Source organism: Adiantum capillus-veneris, chromosome 4, assembly GCF_014529385.1.
Source record: "Adiantum capillus-veneris isolate H3 chromosome 4, ASM1452938v2, whole genome shotgun sequence".
Lineage (NCBI taxonomy): Eukaryota > Viridiplantae > Streptophyta > Polypodiopsida > Polypodiales > Pteridaceae > Adiantum > Adiantum capillus-veneris.
Window position 1 is genome coordinate 174,690,671 of NC_140934.1, and position 18,973 is coordinate 174,709,643.

The 18,973-nt window shown below is 43.0% G+C and overlaps 1 pseudogene; it reads left to right on the forward strand.

The window, feature by feature from the left end:
• Positions 1 to 14,226: 14,226 nt before the first annotated feature.
• Positions 14,227 to 18,574, forward strand: LOC147460381 (peptide methionine sulfoxide reductase A5-like; annotated as a pseudogene).
• Positions 18,575 to 18,973: the final 399 nt, after the last annotated feature.

Sequence of the window (18,973 nt, forward strand, 5' to 3'; positions counted from 1 at the left end):
ATCTTGATGAGTTAGCCATTTCTACGATTCATTTGCATTTGGTTGAGTCTGTTTACTGGCAAGTCTCGAGGGAGACTACAACTCATGCTTTATGGCAGAGCTTACATGCTATGTACGCGACATCCATGTCTACAGGGGAGTCTAGTCCCACTTCTATGTCCATGGCAGAGATTGGTCCCACACGCAAGTCTCGACGGCATAGAGACTTGACATGTTGGCATTGTGGACATAGAGGGCACTTTAGGCGTCCATGTTTCAGGCGTTTGAGACAACGGAGGCGACAGATGCGTGATGCAGATTTGGGCATGACAGATGCTAGTGAGATCAGTACGGTGGTTACTGAGTATGCTTGTGACGGCGATGTCACATTTACATCTAGCTTGTCTTCAGACGATCTTATGTCTACGGATTGCATATCGGATTGCACATTGTCTTCACATTGGTTACTAGATTCAGATGCTACTTTCCATGTCACGTCACATCGTGAGTGGTTTAGCACGTTTTCTAGTGGGAGACTTGGTTGTGTGCACATGGCTGATGGTGTTGTGTATGACATTAAGGGTGCAGGAGACGTATGTTTGTCCTTGCCCAGTGGTATGAGATTTACCTTGCGTCATGTGCGTTATGTGCCAGATCTGAGACGGGATTTGATCTCAGTCAGACAATTATGGGATAGTGGATGTCGGGTATCGCTGCTTGAGCGATCTTTTGCGTTGCATTTGGGTTCGTTAGTGATTGCGATAGGTGCTAGAGTTGGCACATGGTACCCATTGCACGTAGTACTGGTGCGAGATGGTCGAGTCTCAATCTTGTTACAGCCAGGTAGAGAGCGAGAGAGCAGGCGAGTCTCTTTTGCTTGTGGGTTGCAGGATGCTTTGCATGGAGTGCAGAGCAGTGACCTTGTTGTGCAGGTTGCGTCTACGTATGCACAGGTAGAGCTGGACAGCTCTAGTGAGTCAGAGCAGGATGAGTCATCAGAGGTGATGACAGAGATGACTCACATGAATGCTGAGATGTCGGCTATTGTGGAGTCATTTCTTGATATGCTTATGCCAGAGCTTGATGCAGATTCACGACAGATGGATACTCTTGGTACACATGTGATATGTGGTGGGCACGAGGAGTCACTCCAAAGCTCGGAGTCAGAGTGCCATGGTCTCTATGATAGGGGGGACAGGATTACCATGAGTTGAGTTCTGAGTTGGAGGTGGCAGAGGTTGCCAGGGTTGCATCAACATTCGGTGTCCTCATGTACGAGATGCTGATCTCGAGGCCCGACATAGCAGCTGCAATGGGAGCATTTGCAGCAGGGTTGATTATTTGTTCGATGACTGATCTCGGCATAGAGCATAGGGGAGGTTTGCAGGTATTGGACCGATACTTGCAGGAGTGCATGAGCTCTTGTAGACTCTTTGCAGAGCTTGGAGCTAGCTCTGTGTGGCTTCCGCAGCGAGATGTTTGTCTATCAGTAGAGCCGGATGCACTAGCTCATCGAGAGTCAGTGGGCATAGGTTGAGAGAATATCTCACCTTCTATTAGTTGTACACTAGTAGATCTTGCTTAAAGGCACATTGGCCTTTAAGTGGGAGGTTGTTGGGGTTAAGGCCTATGTGCCTTGACCGGTCGCCCAGATCATGGGCACCCGCCCACTGTTACCCTATACTTATAGTGAGTATACTGTATAGGGGGAGCTGTCACTTCACAGTTTCCCCACCCACATCGTGTGTGTGTCTCCTTCTCTCTCACTCACTCTCCGTCTGTGGTGCTCCCCGATCCCCTTCAATTGATACATACAAGTGCACATAATTCGGAGCAACCAAAACCAAGCATATGCCTTTGCAAGACTTATCTCCATCATCAAACCCGGACACCACTCTATTGGTGTAGTTGCTTACAGACGTTTTGATATGCAGCACCGATTGCTCACCTACTAGCTGCAGGCAGCAGCATTTTGATATGCTCAAAAAACTTCCCATGAGCCTTCAATGCCTTTTGAGATGCTGCCAAGATGTTGGCAACTGTCTATGGGATTTTTGAGAGTGTTTTGAGAAGCCTAATACAAAACTCCCTATAAAGGCCACTAACAAAGCATTTTGAGATGCTCTTGAAATCACACTGCACACTGCTGAAGACAGTGTTTTGAGAGGCAGTTTAACTACTACAACATGGCAGTGTTTCAAAAAGCTTTCCAAACTATGGCTTTCGCACCGCCTTGGTGTGTTGCACCGCCTACCAACACTGTGGCCAAACTGCACCGCCTTGATGGAGTTTTGAGAAGCGGTCAAGCTGCATCTTCATAGGCTTGCTTGTCAGCGCCAAGAGCACCTTGCTTTGGCCCGCCTGGGCTCTGATACCAGTGTTGGGACTAAAGAGGCTAGGGAGGATGAAGCGGACAAGGAGAAGCCATGGCAAGAGAGGAAGTGCAGAGGAATGAGAGAGAGAGAGAGAGAGAGAGAGAGAGAGAGAGAGAGAGATTCGACACACCAAGTTAAAACGCTATGATATTGTGTCTCCTTTTTAAAAAACCTTACAGCTATATAAACCTTTTAACCATGCAAAACTCCACTTTTAACTGAGCTTGCTTGCATGCCATAAGGGGAGTTACCCACAGGCTTGGAAACCCAAAACATATGAATAAGGTGGCTTCCTTTTTGTGTTACCATTTTTTGTGTGAGTCTCATATGGGAAAAGTGATGTTATAAGGTGTTTTCCACCCTCCAAGATCAAAACTAGCTCTATGTGCTAACGGGGTGAGGTGGAGTAGGTGCGGTCATAGTACATAACTTATGCATGGTTAAACATTGTCAAAAATGGCTTTTGAATTCATTTTTAGGAAACGGTCAAACTTCTCTTATGCATAAAATGTTCATGTGGAGCCATGTGTGTCGGCTCAGTTTGATTGCAATAGATATATCAAACTCTAAGTGTGGGAGTCGGTTCAATATAGAAAATAGTTCATGGTCAAGGGCTAAGATCCCTCATGGATTATGGGTGTGATTTTGATTGGGGAAGCCGGTGTGTCTCTTGAAACTTCTGTTTGGGATATGGTTATGCTGCCAAAATGCTCAAAATTTTTGCATCCATGCTATGTGCTAAAGTGGTTTTTGCAGGATTGGATATGCATTGCCCTAAGTGGGTGGAGTGCTCACCCGTGTGATGTGATTGGATTATGGTTTATGATTTTGGATTGGTATCATGAAGTGGCTTTGATGGTTTATGGTGGACTTGTAAGGGTAGAGACCCTATACAACCTGACTACTTGGAAAAGATTGTTTGTGCATATGGAAGATGTGATTGTGACTCATGTGTTATGTTTCTCATGGCAGCATTGCTACAAGACTAAGATCACTTACATTGCTTAGCCTTAGACAAAAGGGTCAATGACCTGGGGCTTTGCTGGATCAGGGGTGCTGCCTAGGTGTTCTTTTTTGTTAGGCTCATCTACACAGTTAGTGCATCGGGGGTTGAATGATCTACACGGCTAACATAGCGGGGATATTGCCTTGGCTTTGCCTAAACAACCAATGTTGGCATCGAAGAGGCGTGGCACTTAAACTGGTATGGTTGGTGTTGATACCCTACCAGCTATTGGTATTTGAGATCCTTTCAAAGCTCGGGTTCATAAAGGGAGGCGAAGGGGCCTCAACCTATGTTTGGCTCAAGTAGGTTGAGGTGTTCTGGCTCGCTCTCGATGAAGTGAAATTCTCTCTATCCGTAGTAGAGCCAAAGTGGATGGGTGGACCGATCGATCCCTACACAAGGTTTGGTGCTCTACTAGTTATTTTATACTTTTGATGTTATGGTATACCCAGATTTTGTATTGCTTTAGTTCATGATTTTCTATTTCATTTAGATGGGGCATTTAAGAATTCTTTTTTGTCTTTCTCGTGTGTCTCTACACACTCTATTCCACCCTCCACTATTCTCTCTCTCTCTCTCTCTCTCTCTCTCTCTCTCTCTCTCTCTCTCTCTCTCTCTCTCTCTCTCTCTCTCTCTCTCTCTCTCTATTCCCGCAATGTGGTGTATACATATATTCACCCTCCACAATGTTATTTTCTTGAGTATGCTTTCATTTATATCACCAATTCAGATGTAGTACTAGTCATCAGATGTCTGTGGATGCACTCCAGCTCATGTCTTAAACTCCATGTTAGGTTGAGCAGCACTGAGAAATCCTCCACTATGAAAACGATTTTGCAACTCTAATGTATATTGAAAATTGTATAAAAAGTATAAATTGTATATTTTTTGAATAGACCCTTGGGGAGGGGTATCTCTCACTCTGGATGATATGTAGTATGAATATTAAGTTGTGTTCCCTACCATTTAAAGACAAACCTCCAAAAGTGACCATTAAACTTGGGATCACTATCACTGACAATATTGCCAAGCAACCTATAAGTCTATAAAGATTGTTAACAAATCACTTGGCTAACTTAATGGTAGACTTGGTTGGAATAAAGTTATAGATTTTAGTCAACCTATCTACAGACACCCTTACCAAGTGGTTACCTCGTACGATGGTTGGTGGACCCAAAATAAAATCCATGAAGATACTATTCCATTTGCCATTGGGGATCTCCAAAGGATGCAAGAGACCTATTGTATTCAAGCACTCTACTTTGTTAATCTGACATTTTTGGCTATGCAAGACATAGTCTTGAACATGCTTATATAAACCTAGCCAGTAAAACTGTCATTATACAAAGTTCATAAGTCTTTTTGATGCATAGGTGTTGTGCACTTGGACTATCATGAAATTCATAAAGAATTTGGCACCAAATGTTTATGTCCATTGGTACACAAAGTCTCCCCTTGTGGAGTAGATACCCATCTTCAATGGAAAAGTTCTTCCATCTAGTTAGCTTATCACTCATAGGAGAAGAACCAACTGTAGAGGAAATAAACTCACTACTAGCATTGGAATGAAAAGGATCCCTCTTTTTTGCATGACTCCACACCTTGGAGTATGCATCATCATGCTTATGTGTGCCCTTAAGAGATTCCAAAAACTCAATTTTAAGCTCTACGAACCAAAGAGAGTTCATCTCAAGCATACAACTGAGAGCATCAGCCACCACATTGTACCATCCTTTATGATACTAGAGCTTTGCATCACCTGGGGTCATTGAAAAGAATATTTTTTCGCTATTATATTGTCAATACCTTAATAAGGTGATGTGGGGGGATTCATCAACAAGGAATCGAAGTAAAAGCCAGAGGAATAGGCATTGACCTTTGCTTAGAATGTAAAGAAACAATTAAAGACCCCCTCCATCTATTCAAAGATTGCCTGACAATGGGAGGCCTTGCGGGAAAAATCTACAAATGGGTGCAAAAGACTTGGAAGATTTGTGTTTTCAATAATGACTTGATTCTAGAAGGAAAGGTTCACAACAACCAAGCCATTTTGGTTTGAAGTTAGATCGTCGATTTTTGCCATTTCAAACAAACTTGGAACTGAAGAAACCTTTGAGTATTCAAAAAAAAAGTTTCAATGACCAATTTAAAGAAATCATTTAGGAAAGTAGTGAGTGGATACCTCTTATAGGATAACATAAATCCTCTAAAAAGTGGAAGCAAGCACTACTCCACATCAAATACTCATAGGACAATACAATAGAGCTAATGTTACTGATGGTCGTTGTAGACAAGATCCACATGAGTGAAGGTATGAAAGACTTAGACAATGAGAGATATGATGACTATAGAGATATAATGACTATAGAAGGGATTATAACCATAGGAATGGTGATCGAAGGACTCATAGAGATCATGATGATTACATCAATAGATAGAATGGATATATTGGTAGTGATGACGATGATGAAGGTTGAGACTGGAGCAGGGCGAATCAAGATGATGGAAACCCACATTAGGCCAGTGGTCAAAGCTATCAGTACAAAAGTAAAGACTAAGTTCTCCCATTTACAAGCTAAAAAAAGATCTGGTCCATGAGAACCGAATTTTATTTGTGATTGAAGAAACTGATCCATGAAAAAAAACACATGTTACACAATATTGAGGAGAACCAGGGTACACAACATAAGGAAAGATTGATTACGCACAACCTCTGAGAGTGGCTACAATGTTTGTAGCCAAGAAGCTTGGTGAAGAGATTTTGTTTGTGCTACAAGATCATAGAGCTTTTCACAAAAGCTTCATACATAAAGGGGGGGGAAAGGAAAACTTAGGGACTTGGAGACCCATAACTTGTTTGACTTTTGTATAAAGTTTTTGCTTTCTCTCTAGCTAAAATACTTAGTCTCATTATGCATCAAATTATTTTGCCAGATCAGAAAGGATTTATTAAAGAGAGGTTTATCCTTGATGCTATTATTACCTTGTGGCAAGCCATTGAGCATGTCAAGGACAATGACCAAGAATTATTATTTTTTAAAATAGATTTTGACAAAGCCTATGATAGAATAAAATGGGATTTTATTTTCTAGTTTTTGTTTGACATTGGTTTTGGAAGGATGGTCATTAAGTTTATCTAAATTTTATTTGGCAATGCATTTGCAAGAATTTTAGTTAATGGTGAGCTCAATGAAGCTTTTCCTTTGAGGAGATCTATTAGAAAAGGATGTCCTATAGCTCCCTTGTTGTTTGCCATTTGTTCAGATGCTTTGGGGTGGCTTGTTCACAATGCTATTGAGAAAGGTCACATAAAGGGCATCAAAATTCCAGGTGCATATAAGGACCTTCTTTTACAGCAATTTGCTAATGACACCAACTCTCTTTTATCAAATGATGTGCAATCCATTGAAGTTTTTTGGGATGCCTGGATGTTTTGTGTATGGCTAGTGGCTCTATTAACAACCACTCTGAAATAGGTTATAAGGTAGCAAAAGGACAAGTCCCTCAGATCATTCTTCTAGATGCAGGATGATGCAATAGCATTTTGGATGGACATAATTTTAGTTTTCTTGGAATCCCTATGGGGTTCAAAGTAACCTTTGCTCAAAGATGGGAGTGGGTCCTCTCTAAGTTCATGCAAAAAATTCTTAGGTGGTAGCATTACCAGAGTTCCATTTCTTCAAGAGATTTTGTCTTGAACCATTATTTGCTTCCATTGCTGATCTATTTTCTATCTTATTGGACTCCAACCAAGTATGGCAATACACATGCAAGATGGTGTCAAAACAAAGCCAGCGAGATTCTAGCTAAGTTGAGGCTTCCCTTAAGAGGCTGTCAGATAGCAAACACTGCTAGCCATGTTGCAGTAGATATTTCCCATCATCTTGAAGCAAAAGGAGGAGCAAAGAATGAATTAAAGAAGAAACTAAAACAAAAAGTAGAAAGTGCAGTGGAGTTGCAAATAGTGGACATACATATTCAAATGCCTATGGGAATGCCCTACAACCAACAAGCAATGTACTCTACTATGATTCATGATTCATCAAGGTGTTTGGAGTGGTGACAAGGCCTTGAGAGTAGGTGTTAGCAATGGGATATGCATGAGATGTCAATGTTCAATTGAGGATTGCACTCATCTCCTCTTCTATTGTAGGGCCAATGTTAAAGTTGTAGCAGCCTTATAAAGAATATGTTTTCACATTTGTCTAAAACCTCTAGAGATTTACTATTTGCTACTAGGCAACTACAAGGGATTGAATGTATCTCTATGGAATATTTGGAGAGGGCTGATTATTTTGCACATCTAGATAAATAGTAAATAGAAACTCTATTCTATTTAGACACACTTCTTCTTATCCTTTTAAACTTCTGCAATATGATTTATCTCACTATGCTTATAAGTTATGTCATGAGATGAGAGATGCTCCCATTGATGTCAATGTAATCAATATTCAAGAATCTCTCAAATGGAAACAATGGAGAGTAAAGATCCTTAAGCTCTACTCGGTTGCATCCACTCTCTCTATGATGAGAAAGGGATCGCAGTTCAGAACCAAGATGAGATGGTTGGTCTAATGTGATGAACTATCTAAGACAAATTATTGGCCAGCAAGAGATCCAATCCCAGGAAGTAGATGAAGCCAGAGCGACCTTGCTTAAGAGTGTCGAGAAGAGGCTCCCCAATCGAAAGCCAACCGCCTAGAAGGGGCATTCTCCGAAGACAAATGTTCACTAGCATTGCAAGCTCTTGGCAAGGAAAAGTCCCCCAGTTGGGATAGGATGACGACTAAATTCTTTAAAGAATTTTGGGATGACCTCAAGGTCCCAATCATGCAGTTGGCTAACCAAGCCATTACGAAGCGTCATTGGATAAAGTGTGAAGAGAGGGCTTATCAAACCCATCCCCAAACAGGTTTGCTGCTCTCAACTTAAGCATTGGGGCCCTATTACGATGATGTCAGTAGCTTACAAAATTATTGCCAAGGCAATAGCCCTCAGACTAGCCCCCCTACGAGACAAGATCATCTCTCCCCATCAACATGGGTTCAAGGAAGATCCATTTATGAAAACCTCCTGACAACAATGGTGGGCATCGAATATGTAGCCTTCACCACGCAAGAGTGCATTCTGCTACAGCTAGTGGACCTGGATAAGGCTTATGACAGAATAACATGTCGTGGAAGCTCTAGCTTTGGGCCTCGACTGTGTCGCGTAATTCACACACGGGAGACTGGCAGTCAGTTAGAGTTTCTGTTTAATGATCGAATTATGGGCTCTTCAAGGTCAAAAGGTCTATTAAGAAGGGATGCCCCCTTGCCCCCCTTCTTTTTTCCATAAGATCGCATCATCTCATCACATGATGCTCGAAGCTAGTGTTGCGAGAGGGAAGTTACAAGGCCTGGCTTTATTGAGCAAGGATTAGCCCCTGGCAAAAATGTTCACTCCTCTTCTTGAAGGTGTGCCCCCAGGTTGTTAGGAAAGCTTTGGAGATTGTGAAAACGTTTGTTGTGGCCTCGGGTCAAGGCTGATTTCCTTGTTGGGAAACAACTCCTTCGACCCTTTTGACTGGCAGGTGAGATTGTCTCAAAAGGGAACATCTTCAGGCACTTGGGGCCCCTTGGGGGTGGATGTAACTCACAAACAAAGATTTCATTGGGTCCTTGAAAAAGTCAGAACAAAAATGAGGTGGAAGTATGCCCTCCTCCCATTCTCGAGCCAGATCAAAGCGATAGATTCATTTATGCTCCCCTATATTACCTTCACCAGCCCACTTCTCAAGATGGCTAAGTGTCATTGGGAAGAGTTTCTAAAACCAGTAAAAATATTTCTATGGAAAAACAACACAAAATCCTCCACACCATGGCAATGGGCCAAATGGGAGTCAGTCGCTCGACCAGTGGACCAAGGAGGTCTCGGAATTCTTAACCCAACTGCCCATGCCGAGGCCCACTACGTCAAATTTGTGGCCTCATGCTAAACAGGACCAAGCTTGGGCTATCATGATAACAGATATGCTAGATGCAACTAAACTTGGTTTGAAGGAGGGTAATTGGAAAGGATTAGAGTTTCACGACAAACTCTTAGCCTCGACGTGGTCTAGCCTAAGTCTGGGGGGCATCTCAGGGGAACTGGTAAGGAAGTGCAAAAGAGCAACTGGGGTGTTGGAGTAGGGGGGAGAAACCAGGTACTTCAAGAACTCCATATTGCACTGGTCCCCTTGGTTCTCTAAAGTTGTAGGACCACCACAACCCCTATTGGATAGAAACTGCCAGGAAAGTGAATAATAAGGGTCTGAATCGGCTTGCTCACTTCTGGGACGGTAACAATAAGAGCTAGAAAACCATTGACCTTCTCACAACTTAGTATCAACTCAATGGCTTTGAGATTTTTTGTTAGTCAACAAAGTGCTAAGAGAGCTTAACAAGGTTGTAATGCCAATCTGTGAATCTGGGTTTGAGTGTAATGCATGGAGATGGCTTGGAAGTAGTCTTTTATGGAAACGCCAGTCCAAAGGCATTTATCATGCAATTATACATGAGGATAATTGTCCAACCCTCTCAACAAAATATGGAAGAGACGATGGTCAAAATTACGATGGGAGGTAGTCATGGAGAACATATGGAAGCCAAAGTGGGTGCTCTGTCGACGGGCGTAAAGATCCACGAGAGAGGAATTGGGTCAGATTGATGCCTGGGGTGTAGGATAGCTAGTGAGGATCTAGCCCACCTATTCATGGAATGCCATGAGATCGGAGGCCTGGCAGCAAAAATCTGTAAGTGGGTCCAAAGGACATGGCAGATCAGTTTCTTCAAGACTGATCTGTTCCTTGGTGGCAAGAAGTTGGGAAGTCCTACTCTTCTCATCTGCACTCAATTTGTCAGATACTTCTTCTTTCATTAAGCCGGTGAGGATAAGCCTCGATGTGAGGCGATAGACATCCACAACGGGTAATCTTCAACACCTCAATGGTTGACATGAGCTTGAGGTTATTTTGTGTTTTTATGGTGTGCTTAATACAATTCACTCACAAATTGTGAGTTTGAAAAAAAAAAGAGGATTTGACGTCCACCTTGGAATTTCAATGGACAATCCACATGGAATGGCAAATTTTCTCAACCATTCTGACTTTACCAATGATTATCAAAATTCAAAACTTAGAAAAGTAGGCCATCAAAAGGGAGTACATGCTACAAAGATAATGTAATCTGGATCCATAGTTTTATGCATGCATGAAAACATATAGATTAATTACATGGAGTGAGTGAGAAGATTGCACATGTAGAGATCGAGCAATGGGGCTTTGGCAATGCACACTAAGGTTGCATATATTTTTACTTTTATGCAATATTTGTTTTGGACGAGTAGATTAGGAGAATGCTCATTTGCTGACATTCTGGGTTAAATCCCCAGTGTCTCTAGGGACGGCCATTTTTGGCCTGCCCAAACGGCTAAGGCCATAGTGATGTGTTCCCTTTTTCATTAGGAAAAAGGAGAGTGTTTTTCAAAATGTAGATTTTTTTGATTGGTTAGTTCCAAGAATAGACACTCATTATAAATATTTAGAAAGATAGAGCTTTGCAAACATTCATTACAAGGATTTTTTTGGCCTGAGGAGGAAGGCCTCGTGTAGAGAGGAGACACTCATCATAAAGATAGACTATAAAAAACACTGATTACGAGGATTGAAGACCGGAGATGTGGTTGTAAGCTCATTCTATGAATCATGATAATTTACTGGCTCAATCTAACAATGGGATGCCGCCCGGATATTCCTCCCCCTCCCACTTTCCACGTCAACATCTTGAAGGAGTACGAGCGGAAGTGAGACGCGAGAGAAAGTGCGAGAAGAAGAGCACGACGATATGGTGAACTCGCTCTACTGTAATGTGTAGAGCATAGTGAGTTCTTATTAGGTTTTTACAAAAGAATATGTGTACATACCTGGCGGCCCGCCCACTTACCTGGGCGACCACATTGGGCTTTATACCCCAACAACCTCCCACTTAAATTCCAATGTGGTACTTTAAGTGTGAGAGAAGCTACTATACAAGCTAATATACAAGAGATGTAGAGAAGTGATGTACTACCCTACACCTAACTGCTTGCGAAAATGCGCAAAGCTCTCTGAGGGAAGTCCTTTTGTAAGTAGATCAGCAGGATTTTCTGTGGTGTGAACTTTGACAAGCTGAAGTTGTTTATCCTCGAGCATTTCCCTAATGAAATGATACTTCACATCCACATGCTTTGTCTTTGAGTGATAAACTGGATTGCGTGATACTTCACATCCACATGCCTGATGAAATGATACTTCACATCCACATGCTTTGTCTTTGAGTGATACTTCCCAAATCTGTTACTAGCTGATTAAGCCCAATTGATTCTTTGCATGCCTCTGATGCTGCAACATATTCAGCCTCTGTAGTAGACTGAGTAACACATTCTTGTAATCTAGAACGCCATGATACTGCTCCACCAGCCAATGTAAAGACATAACCTGACGTAGACCTTCAGTTGTCTAAGTCACCTGCATAATCTGAGTTTGTAAAACACTTTACACTTAGCTCCTGACTCCCATAGCATATGCGCATACTCTTTGTAGCTTTCAGGTATCTCAATATTCCTTTCACTGCCTCCCAATGTTTCTTGCCTGGGTTTGACATGTATCGACTTACTACTCCCACTGCAAATGCAATGTCTGGGCGAGTAGCAATCATTGCATACATCAAACTACCCACTGCAGACACATATGGAATCTTATCCATTTCAGACTGTTCTTCCTCAGACACAGGACAATATTGTTTGCTAAGTTTCACATATGGTGGCAATGGAACACTCAATGCCTTTCCCTTCTCCATATTGAAACGTTGCAAAACCTTGTCAATATACTCTGTTTGAGATAACCAAATCAACTTCTTTGATCTGTCTCTCTCAATGCGCATACCAAGTATATGACTTGCCTCACCCATGTCTTTCATGTCAAATGATTTTGCCATCTTTGACTTCAAAGCTGAAATTTCTTCCAAGTGCTTGCCAGCAATCAACATGTCATCCACATACAAAATAAGGATCAGCCAACTGCCATCCTTAGCCTTCTTTGTATACAGACAGTGATCGAACTCACTACATTTGTAGCCTTGAGAAAGCATAAACTTGTGGAACTTATGGTACCATGCCCTCGGTGATTGTTTTAAGCCATAAAGACTCTTTAACAACTGGCACACCAAATCTTCCTTGCCTTTCTCAACAAACCCTTCTGGCTGCTGCATGTAAATTTCCACATCTAAATCACCATGCAAGAACGCTGTCTTGACATCCATTTGGTGCAATACCAAATCTAATATGGCAACCAATGCAAGAAAGCATCTCAATGTAGTCATCTTGACCACCGGAGAGAAGACTTCATCAAAGTCAATGCCTTGTTCTTTCTTAAAGCCCTTGGCAACAAGCCTTGCTTTGTACTTTGGCTGACTATCATGAGTGGTGATCTTATACCTATAAACCCATTTACAAGGTCGAACCTTTTTGCCCTGTGGTAATTTAACTAGCTTCCATGTCTGGTTTTTATGCAAAGATGTCATCTCTGACTGCATGGCCAATTGCCAATTCCCGAAGTCCTTCATTTGCACTGCTTCCTTGTAACATGAAGGCTCATTGCAATCAGACAACATGACATAGTTCATAGATGGAACAAACCTATCAGGAGGTCGCGTGATACGTCCAGATCTACGCACAATAGGTGGCTCAGGCTCAACCACAACCTGTGGTTCCACTCTATCCTGTCCTTGCTCCTCTTGAGCCCTGACATTTTGTCTTGCACGTGCAGGTCCATCTTCTTGGAAGACAACTCTTCTAATCTCCTCAACCCTCTCTAGTTTAGAATGATATTTGGCTTCACTAAAGTGAACATCATTGCTGCGGATAACCTTTCTGGATTCGGGATCCCAAAGTCTGTACCCCATCTCACCAGAATTACCATAGCCTAGAAAGATGCACTTTCTACTCTTTGGCTCAAGTTTGTTCCTAAATTCCTTTGGAACCTGAGTATATGCCTCACAGCCAAAGACTCTGAGATGCTTGTATGAGGGCATTTTGCCTGACCATACCATCTCTGCCACTGAATCCTTCTGCAAAACCTTGCTAGGAGATCTATTTATAAGATGAACAGCTGTTGATACAGCTTCAGCCCAAAACCCATTTGGCAGTTGTGCATTAGACAACATACTTCTAACCTTATCTTGTATGGTCCTATTCATCCTCTCAGCAACACCATTTTGAGGAGGATTGTAAGGAGCAATAAGTTCACGTTTTATACCTTTTGACTCACAAAAGTCCTGAAAGGCCTTTGAAACATACTCTCCACCATTGTCAATGCATAAGCATTTAAGCTTCTTGCCACTCTGATTCTCCACAAGTGTCACAAACGTTTTGAAAACACTAAACGCTTCATCCTTGTGCTTGAGAAAGTAAACCCATACTTTCCTCGAGTAATCATATATAAATGTCATAAAGTAAGAAGCTCCCCCTAGAGATAGGTTAGGCATAGGTCCACACAAATCACTATGAACAAGTGCCAATTGTGTATCTCTTCTACTGCTTCTATGCTTATGTGGCTGCTGTGTTTACTTACCATACAGACAATGTTCACAGAATTCAAAATCATTAAATGACAAGCCAAGAAAATAACAAGAACGAGACAAGATTTCCATTCCCTTCTTGGACATATGTCCTAACCGGCTATGCCACAAAGAAACGTTCGGCTGCTCGGTTACATTGATTACATTTTTAGAGACATTTGATACATAAATCATGTAAAGTCCTCCAGACTTTACTCCATGTGCTACTGTCATAGAACCCTTGGATATCTTCCACATGTTCTGTCCAAAAGTGGTGACGTAGCCAGCATCATCAAGTAAACATGTGTTGATCAAGCTCTTTGTAATTGCAGGAACATGTGTCACATTCTTCAGCATGAAAGAAGAGCCATTCTAAAACTTCAATTGAACATCTCCAACACCTAAGATCTCACATGTCTGCCCATTGCCTAGCCGAACATGATCTTTAGTGGTCACATAATAGGTAAACCATTGCTTGTTTGGAGACACCTGAAGTGATGCCCCTGAGTCTATAATACAGTCACTCAGTGCATTTCCATCAGATGTTGTAAGAAGAGCTGAGTCCATTGTATTTTTCAAGAAGTAGATATCTCTTGACACTAGACTGTCATCCTCTGCAACAGTGTTTGTCACATTTATTTCTTGAATCTTCACTGAGGACTTGTTCTTCTCACCATGGTCTTCTGCTTTCTCTTTGCCTTTTTCTGTTTTCCATTCTCTGCAGTCTCTTTTCATGTGACCCTTCTTGCCACAATGGTAGCATTCTATGTCACTCTTGTCTTTAGCACTGCGGGACTTGCTACGAGACTGATCCCTCTTTCCACCTTTGTACTTTTCTTTGGTCCTTCCCCTGACAACTAAGGCTGTTCCTTTGCCTTTGTCCATTGTCTTTCTGTTGGTTTCTTCAGTAAGAAGACTGCCTTCTACACCTGCTATGGTCAAACCATCTGGAGGTGCAAAATTACTCAAAGCTGTGCGAAAAGTGTCCCAACTTTCTGGCAATGTGATCAACAGGAACATAGCTCTAATAGGTTCATCAAACTTGACACCTTGAGTTGACAACTGACGGTAGATGGTGTTGAATTCATTCAGATGATTGGACATAGGGGTCCCTTCTTTCATCTTCAAGTCAACAAGCTTCTTAAGCCAGTATACCTGTGAAGCTGCACTCTGCTTCTCATAAAGATCACTCAGCTTTGTCCATGCTTGATAAGCCGACATCTCGTCTGCTACATTGAAGTAAACGCTTTCTACCAAAGTCAACATAATGGTAGAAAGTACCAATTCATCCATTTCGCTCCATTCATCTTCGTCCATATCTTGTGGTTTTATCCCCTTGAGTTTTATAGGTTTTATCTGCTTCTTTTGTACCAACACATGCCAAATCTGCTTCTTCCACAATGGGAAATTGGTTCCATCCAGCTTCTTGATATTGTAAAGAGCAGTGTCCTGTGATCCAGCCATAGCTACGCTTCACAGTAGTTTACTTTCCTGGGAAAAATTCGACAGAGTTTCTCTTGTAAACTGACCTCTGAACCAATATCAACCTGTCAAATGAACCAATAAAGCTTCAGATTCTGCAGAAATTTCGGCAGAGTATCCATTGTAAAATGGCTCTGGTGTACTCAAAAAACAGACCAAAAACAGCTCAAAAAACCATTGTCTCTCTAACACTGTAAGCTGTGGGTAAACCTGTGCTGCACCTGTATTGTCTCTCACTGTCCTGTCACTATCCTGTAAGCATAGACTATGACAATGCCTCAATGGAAGTAAAGCAAAGATGCAATCCCAACTGTCTAACTCACAGTCAATACATCCTAGCTGCCTATCTAAGGGTGCTCGAGGGATCGCTCCACGACTTGTATCACCGAAAGGATCTCAACATTCGAGAATCCCCCAGCTCAATAAAACCTCACTCGACCCTCAACAAAGGCTGTAGTAAATCTGACAGTACATAGACTTCCCACAAAGTCATACATCCACAAATTTCCCACTGTATGTTGTAACCGCTGCGGCGGTTGTTTGCTGTGTGACTCACATCCAGCAAACCCTCAACAGACATACATCATCTCTGACAATATATCCCATGTGAAAGTACCTGAAATGTCAGGATGAAATCTGGAATATCAAGCAGCAAACACAAGCTACCTGATGAACTGGTGGATGTCGCCTACAGTCTGTGTGTAGGTGCGCCCGTGTCGTATGTGACACGCCTCCAAGAACTGTAAGCCGTCCTTCGTTGTGTAGATAGCCACAAATCAGCACTCTCGAAGTGCAGATATCCTCAGCACTTGCAGTCATAGGCCGAAACCCCAAATTTGCAAAGTCGGATCTGCACCCGCCAAGACCACATAGTCGAAAATGGCCTGCGTAGATCTTTGTCGAAGCCGAACGGTGGCCGAGATGACCTCAGAGTGAAATTCTGAGAACACCTAAGCCCTTTGGTCTATCCCACAGGAATTGGGGCCATGTCTTCACCTGTCGAATCTCACTCTAATCTGAGCAGGTGACTCTGGCTACCTGCAAATGCTGCCCCGAGCCTCGGTCTGAGCTCTGATACCAGTTGAAGGAGTACGAGCGAAAGTGCGAAGCGAGAGAGAGTGCGAGAAGAAGAGCACGACGATATGGTGAACTCGCTCTACTATAACGTGTAGAGCATAGTGAGTTCTTATTAGGTTTTTACAAAAGAATATGTGTACATACCTGGCGGCCCGCCCACTTACCTGGGCGACCACATTGGGCTTTATACCCCAACACATCTGGTCGGGGAGAGAGAGAGAGAGAGAGAGAGAGAGATCTTTGTGCACTATCAGTGTGTCCTCCCTCGTCCCGCTCCTCTACCTTGCCTGCCTTTGCCAGCTCCCCGCCACCGTTAATCCCCCTCCTTTTTTTTGCATGCAGCTGCTCCTACTGCAGCAACGTCCGCCCCCACCCCTAACAACTCATCCTTTGCCCGTGCTCTGCAAGCCCAAGCCAAGCCACCCAATCTTTGTCTCCCACCTCCCTCACCTCGCTCACCCCCCCCCCTCCCTTACCTCATCATCCCTCTGTTGAGCTCTGCGCGTCAAGAGCCTGTAAAGAGAGAGAGGCGCCCTACACATGCGCGCGCACACACACACACACACAGATAGTTCTATTATCGTCCTTGGAGGTCAAATATGACCTATGGGACCAAATGAACATGTCACGTGGTGTGAGTGGAGGTCATAAGTGACTCTCAATGCTCAAAAATGGCTGAAATGAGCGTCGCAATAGAGAGTCCACATCGTGGTTGGGAGAGGAAGTTATGTAGGTAGAGCTCATGGCTGAATAAATGGGGAAAAGAGGACCTAATGTGGTCAAAAGCTGAGCACTCAAGTAGTGTGCGGTACTCACTCTCTCGCACTTGACGAGGGCATAAGGTGCAAAGTCGATGAGACTCCTCGCCAATGCCCCAACGTCTTGTCTCGCAGCATAGAGAATGGGAGCTAAGACGAATGGAGGCAATGGCACGGATCGCTCTCAATGGGATGGGCTCAAGGATGTAGGGATGGGTTCGGTTACCTCATTCGGAGAAGAAGAGAGATTTGTAGTTTGGGGCAACATGTGTGGTGTAATGGCTGAAGCAAGAACCTCCAGATTTTTCCCAAGCCGTGGTACATTGGCATTGTAAGAAGGCCTCATTAACTTGGGAGTCGATCGACGCATCCTTGACCAAGTGACATGCATCCCATCTTCCAAACCATTTCTTGATGTTAAGCATCCACCCCAATTGAGAGCTTCGCAAGCAAGAGAGATCAATAGACCACCACATCTTCACAAGTCGGCAGGCCAAAGAAAGAAAGCGGTTCTGTGGAAGTTGCTAGAGCGCCACAGAGAGAAAGAGAGAGAGAGAGAGAGAGAGAGAGAGAGAGAGAGAGGAGCTCAAATGGAATGATGAGTCTGCCTTGTTGTTGGTGGTGCTGAAATACGGGTTTCTTTTGCTACAGCCAGAGCGGGCTTTTGCCATCAGTCCTCCTCTATAGGCAGAACTGCTATCTTCGCTTTGGTGGGCAGCTTCTGGTGCAGCGAGGTTGTCTTTGGGTGCCTCAATGGTGTTCTTAGAACTACTGTTGGATACACCGGTGGCTCTAAAGCCAATTCAGAGTATCGTAACATTGGGGATCAGGTAGAAGCTGTAGAGGTTGAGTTCAACCCCGATGTTATCAAATATGAACATCTACTAGATGTATTTTGGTCAAGTCATAATCCTACACAAGTGTTTGGACAAGGGCCAGATGTTGGTGATCAATATAGAAGGACCAGAACAGGAGAACCTTGCCTTTTTGAGCAAATCAAGAGAGGAGGCAAAGCTAGTAGATGGTGTGCTGACAAAGCCAATGAGCTTTTTCTTCCCTGCAAAGTTGGAATACCAAAAATTTGAACTGCGCTGAAATTCTCAGCTCATACAGTTGCTTGCAAGTGTGGGGATAGAAGAAGATTTCTTGTCATCTCCTTTGGGAACCCGACTGAATGCATATGTAGCTGGAATGTGCTCAATCTTGAAGAAAAGGGAAATAGATCGAATGGTCGACAATTTTTTGAGATGCGGGTCAAATCTATTGGAAATTGCACAGAGATAATGCTCATGTTTGTGGTATCATGCGATACTCATAGATGCATGCTTGGTTGTGGAGAAAAGGGTGAGTGCACATTGATTTTTGGTGTATAGTTAAATGCGGTTTTTTTTCCGCCTCTTGCTTGTATGTATGCATGCACACACCTATGTGTTGTCTAAACTCTGAGCCCCTGCAATGATTGGAAGAAAATTGTATTTCACTCCTGAGAAAAAGAGCAAAAATGAGCTTACTTGCTTTCTTCAAAGAGAGAGAGAGAGAGAGAGAGAGAGAGACCATAAGCCGCACAATGCGATGCCCCCACATGGCTGTGTCCCCCCCTTGCCACATGCAATGCATTGCCCATTACTACTTTTCCTTCACTCATGAAACGCCACAGCAACCTCAACACCACGATTTTTTAAA